Here is a 6,000-nt window from a genome sequence, read left to right as displayed (position 1 = left end):
ATCCCAACTTATCTGGTCACTAGCAGATTCTTTATGTTCTTTGTTATTTATTTTATTTATTATATTTTTTAAATATTTTATTTATTTATTCATGAGAGAGAGAGAGGAGAGGCAAAGGCACAGGCAGAGGGAAAAGCATGCTCCATGCAGAGGCACAAGCAGGCTCCATGCAGGAGCCCGACATGGGACTCGATGTGGGGCCTCCAGGATCAGGCCCAGGGCTGAAGGCGGCGCTAAACCGCTGAGCTACCCGGGCTGCCCTGTTATTTCTTTTAAATTGTGCCCTCCTTCCCCATCCTCTTTTCTCTTTTTCAGTTTTAACTGAATGGAGATTAATTCAGCAGATAGAAAAGTTTGCATTATCCTGCAGAATTACACATAATCGTCATTCAAAAAAGCATTGTGGCTACTTTTAGCAAAGGAAAGGAGAGATTCCATATTAAATCTGATTACAGACCAGAAACCAATGCCAGTAGTTTAATGGGGAAACCAGGCAGAGAGAAGCAATGGGTTGTCTACATTTCAGGGGTGAAACTTCTCCAGCTTTGCTCCAGACTTTCTGTGACCTCACCAGACTTCCCTATCTGGGTAATGTTTCAAGATTACCAAGGCCCCATTAGGGCTAAGAATAGTGTAGATATGAAATACATTCACTCGTGGGTGGTGGTGGGATGTCTTGATTTTCCCAGGAATGAATGTATCACCAGGAATTTTTAAAATTGATGACAGCTTGAGTTTAACGGAAATTGGGATGGGAGGGTGGGGAGCAGAAATCTGGTCGCCAACATGGAAATGTTTTTAGGGGCTTTTCTGACTGCTTAATTTAGAGGGATGTCCATAAATGCCCCTAAAATGTCCTTTATAATTGTTTGCTATTTACCATTCCCATTTGATCTTTTCCCACTTATACTTTATTATAGAAAAATTTTCAAACCTATAGCAAAGTTGAGAGAATTCTAGTGAATACCTTTATATTGACCACCTAGATTCTCTTGTCTTTTTCTTCTCTGTGTTATTTCTTGCCTATAATTACATAAAATGTCTTACATGGTGGTGTTTACCCATTACTCATTAAAAACTCTTCTCTGTAGAACTTGGGCTTCGAGGTTGGTTGTGCATAGCACTTCAAAGCATAGCATTTCCTTAGTGTTTTCTAAGATTCTTAGCATACTAATAAACATATTTTTAGGATTGGTCCAGCACAATTCCAAGTTGCAGTTCTGGTTGTACCTTTGAGAAGATTTGACTGTTGTTGTAAACCCTTCTCTCCCCATCGGGCCCCCAGCTAATCTTTCAGCTTTGAACAGGATCTTCAATTTCTGGATCAATATTCTGGATCTTCTCTCCCATTTGAATGATTAAAAAATGACTGGCTTTCCATAAGTTCATTCAGTTCTCACTCATGAAAGAAAATTGGGCTAATGGTTTGAAAAACCAAAATTTAAAAACAATTGGAAAACTTGTTTTCATTTTAACTTGAATTCTCAATAAAATCATTTTTAAGAAAAATTCAGTAACCAGATTTAAGTCTCTGAGCTTTCCTACTCGTACTGTTGGAGTATAAGATGTGAAACTAGAAGGAAAAGAGAATGGTCAAAAGAAAATAGACATTTTTGCCCTTGAATTATTAGAATTCATTCAACTATTATCCATTTCCTTCTTCCTGAGGTTCACACCAAAATCGTAGTAATCACACCATCACTTACATAGACGTGAGGCTGAAATAGATCTCTGGAGATCTCCTGGATGTCTACTAGGAGAATAATCTCCAAAGAGCAGGTTTCCAACTCTTTTCACATTTCTTTGGCAGAAGGTGTTTATGTCTACCAGGCAGGCAACTAACCACTTAGTAAAAGAAGTGCAGGATGGCAGGCTGCTCTGGGCATTGTTCTATTGGTCCTGCATCACAATGTGCTGACATAGTCTCTGAAGTAAGAGAAGAGCACTGGGATGGAGCAGCCCTGAGGTCAGCCACGGAGATCAAGTGCTGCCACCATTCTTGTGGAGCCCAGACAGCTTGGGAGTTGAAGTTCTGGTCGTGGTGTGAGTTTACAGATGCTTCCTTGGAGAGAAAAGTTAACTTAGCAGTAGAATCACCATGGCAAAGATACCATACTGAGAGAGTTGAAGACACTTTATATTGTTTACCATTCAATTGATAATTTATCAATTTCCTTATATCCCAATTTTCATAGAATGAAACATATTTAAGTCACTTTGAGCTTCTGTAAAGAAAAGCTTCAAAAGAATGTAGTATTCTTAGAGAACAGAAGCATCGTCATGCTTACAGCATCGTCATGCTTGTATTCTGGACACATACAGTAGACAGTAATTATTTGTTCGATGAATGAATGAATATGAATAAATACATGGTATTCTCTCACTTCGAACATCTCCTCTCTCTCAAGGATACAGTAGTCCCCCCCCCCCCTTCGCTTTCTGTGGTTTCAGTTACCAGTGGTCTGGTCTAGAAGCAGATGATCCTTCCTCTGACAATTTGTCAAAAGGCCAATAGTAGAGCCTAACACTATGTCACAATGCCTATATCATTCACCTTACTTCATCTCATTATGTAGACATTTTATTATCTCACATTATCACAAGAAAGCTGAGAACAGTAAATTAAGATATTTTGAGAGAGACCACATTCACATAGCTTTTATTACAGTATATTGCTATAGTCCTATTTTGTTATTGATTGTTGTTAATCTCTTACCATGCCTAATTTGTAAATTAAACTTTATCATAGGTATGTATGTATAGGGAAAAAAAAACAGACTTAATACAGAGTTTGGTACTATTTGTGTTTTCAGGCATCTGCTGGAAGTCTTGTTGGAGTGTAACCCCCATGGATAAGAAGGGACTACTGTATCTGATTTGGTTGTCTTTGCTTTTCTGTATGGTTAGAAGAGTCTCTTCTTCCCTATGAGATCATTCTTCTTCATCCTTGTGTTTTAGCCAAATGCTGCAGATCCCTGCTTATCTAGCCACCTCCTTGCCTGCTCACAGGATGGAGGGGCACAAGAGGACACTAACTGACCACTCAGGCCTGGGAGCACATTACCTTAATAAATTCACTTCATTTGTGCCACTATAGACATCTGCTTTTGACAAGGCCCAGAGATTGTTCAGTTTCTCAGAATAAACATGAACCAAGTTTTTGAGAGGATGATTGTATTCCTATTTCCTCAAGAACTTAATTTGGGACCAGGTATTGGTGTCACAGATACTACAGCATCCATATCCAAAGGATATATAACAGGAAGAATTGAGGGCTGGATGTGTAACTTAAATATTTAAAGGCATCAGGCTCTGGTCATAGCCCTCTACATATAACTGGTTCAGTCTGTAGGTAAGAGCAGCCGTTTCATGTGCAGGCTCAAGGGTTTCCTATTATCTTTGAATTAGACACTCCTTTTCCTGTCTTTTATCCTGAGAGACAGAGAGAGAGAGAGAGAGAGAGAGAGAGAGGCAGAGACATAGGCAGAGGGAGAAGCAGACTCTGCAGGAACCTGATGTGGGACTTGATCCTGGGACCCCGGAATCACACCCTGAGCCAAAGGCAGACGGCCAATTGCTGAGCCACCCAAGCATCCCATTCCTGTCTTTCACCCTAACTGTCCTCTGTCAAATGGATAATTCTTTCTTTCATCATATGAGTACCATTGGCTAGATTTCTAATCACCCATTTCTTCATTCAGCACATTTATTATATGATCACCACTTGCCATGTTCCTGTTCGTCCTGCCTCAGGGCCAGGAAACATTTTTGCATAAACCTGAGCTCATCTTTTCCATGTTGATATTAATTCTGATGCACCTTGATGAAACTCTTCAGTATTATGTCACTTCCAGTTTTTTAGACTATTAGTATATTAAAGTGAAGAAACAGCAAAAGAGGGAAATAAAAATCATGGTATATTTTAAATATTTACCTTTAAACTATTCTTTTGAAACATGCACAGAATATAAAACCATCTGTATAACTTCATTTGGAGATGATGGCACAAGTCCAAATTTGAGGTGCTCTGTCAAAGTGAGGTCTATGACCTCTGTCCTTGTCCCTCATGAGATATGCTCACTTGCTGATGCCTCATGGGCTCCTCTCTGCTGCATGTTCTAAGCTTTCCTCACGTTTTCCTGTCAGGTTCTATCTTTGGCTCCCTGGTGAGTGGTACATGAGGTAATTCTGTTGATCAGTTCAGTAATTAGTACCTACTATTTGCAGGCACCATGCCATGCTGAGGCTAAAAAGATGAATGTCTTTGCCCTCAAGGAACTTACCATCAACTGGGGGAAGGGCCATATAAACAGACTATTCCAAAACGATACAGTGATAAGTGGGAGCATCGATGAGGGGCACCTAGTCCAGTTTGGAGATTTGGGAAGGGTTCCTGGAGGAGTTAATGCCCAAGCTATCCTGAAAGGTTAGCCATCCTGGGTAAAGGCGCCGAGGATTAAAATGACATGGTTTGAACGGGTAACCGCAAACGGTCTGATGTTACATGAAGTTGGAGGGGTAATAGTGGAGTCAGAGTAGGGAGGGGTAGGTTCCAGAGGGCTTTGAATACCCTCACTGGGCACTTGGACCTCATCTGCTGCAGTAGTTTTTTAAGAGTCTTAGCCTGAGTAGATTTGCATTCTGGATTGGTCTCTCTAGCAGCAGTGTGAAGGATGGATTTGGGGAGAGCAGTTCTTGAGGGTAGGGGAGAGATCAAGGTAGTGACAGTGAGAATAGAAAGGAGAGGATTATTTAGTATCTATTGGTAGAGTTGACAGCAGTTAGTGACTAATTGGATGTGGGGAGGGAGAAGAAAGAATGACTCAGAGGTTTCTGGTTTGGGAAACGGGGTAGACCAGAAAATGAAATGCAGATAGAAAACCAGGTGTAGAAGGCAGAGAGAATGAGTTCCTTGTTTGTAAGAATCCTTGTCTAGCATGGTGCCTTGTATTCAATGGGTATTTAGCAAATAGACCCCCCGCCCACCACCGCCCTTAAACCTTTAGTGCTTCCCAATGCTCTTAGCAGATTCGGCATAAATCACGAGGTATGCATGCATTTAGTGTTACACCCAAGACCAGCACATTTGTGACCATGATCTGGCTCCATCCTGGTTTCAGTTCTCTCAGACCACACCCCCATCTCTCATCATACTCCTTTCTGATGTTGTATTCTTTAAGGCTTTACCTCTATCTGAAATGCTCTTCTCTCAATTATTAACATGTGGGGCTTATTTTCATTCTTTAGATCTGAACTCAAATGTCATCTGTTTAGAGACCCCTTCTCCATTACTTGAGCAGTGATAGTCTCTCAGCTCCAAATCCACCATTGCATTCTGCATTGTGGTGCTGGGGCTGGAACTCTGCAAATGGTGTTTCTCACCAGCTGGCTTCCTGTTAGGTTTCAACAACAGGTTTGCATTAGACTACAGGGAGCATCAGGGAGGGAAGAAGGGACTTGTGCTCCCTGTTCTCTTGTTTCTGTCAGTGTTGCCCTGGCAACTGCAATTTGTTCTAGCCTCCATTCCCCCCCACCCCCTCAGAATTAGCAGCTGGGCAGTGCCCTCTCCTTAAAAGGCTGAGTCCTAGCTCCAAAGGGTCTGACCTCTGAGCTTCTAGATTCTGATTAACCTCTTCCTCCTGCGTCCCAGACCCAGTGTGATAGTTACTTCCTATAGTTATTTCTCTAATATCTCAATGTTTCCTTTGTGCTTTTCCAGGCTTCTAACACTTATTTAACTTATTCCTACAGTTAAGCCTCATAGTGTGATTTCTGTCTTTTATTATTAATGGCTGCACCCTGACACAACAACCAAATATGATTTAGGCCTCTACCCAGTTATTCTTTAACATATCACTGGATTTTCTTCATAGATTTTTAATAATCTGGATTTCAAATAATTTTTTTTCTTTCTCAAAATCTATGTCCTCCACTTGGATATCAGAGTCTTTATCTTGTTCATCACTGCAACCTCAGTGCCCAGCATGGAGCCTGAATATT

The 6,000-nt window shown here is 40.9% G+C and overlaps 1 long non-coding RNA gene across 9 annotated transcripts in view; it reads left to right on the top strand.

Annotated features, from left to right (window-relative positions):
• The first annotated feature begins 1,918 nt into the window (after positions 1-1,918).
• The window catches only part of LOC102152902, a 110,767-nt gene continuing 106,685 nt past the window's right edge, over positions 1,919-6,000 (top strand). For all 9 annotated transcript variants that reach the window (XR_005363436.1, XR_005363440.1, XR_005363438.1 and 6 more), the window contains exon 1: positions 1,919-2,043. This is a non-coding gene — a long non-coding RNA (uncharacterized LOC102152902). The remainder of the gene's footprint in view (positions 2,044-6,000) is intronic.

Source organism: Canis lupus, chromosome 8 (assembly GCF_011100685.1).
Source record: "Canis lupus familiaris isolate Mischka breed German Shepherd chromosome 8, alternate assembly UU_Cfam_GSD_1.0, whole genome shotgun sequence".
In the NCBI taxonomy this organism is placed as follows: domain Eukaryota; kingdom Metazoa; phylum Chordata; class Mammalia; order Carnivora; family Canidae; genus Canis; species Canis lupus.
Note: the sequence above shows the minus strand (reverse complement) of the source record. Positions and strands in the feature narration are given on the sequence as shown.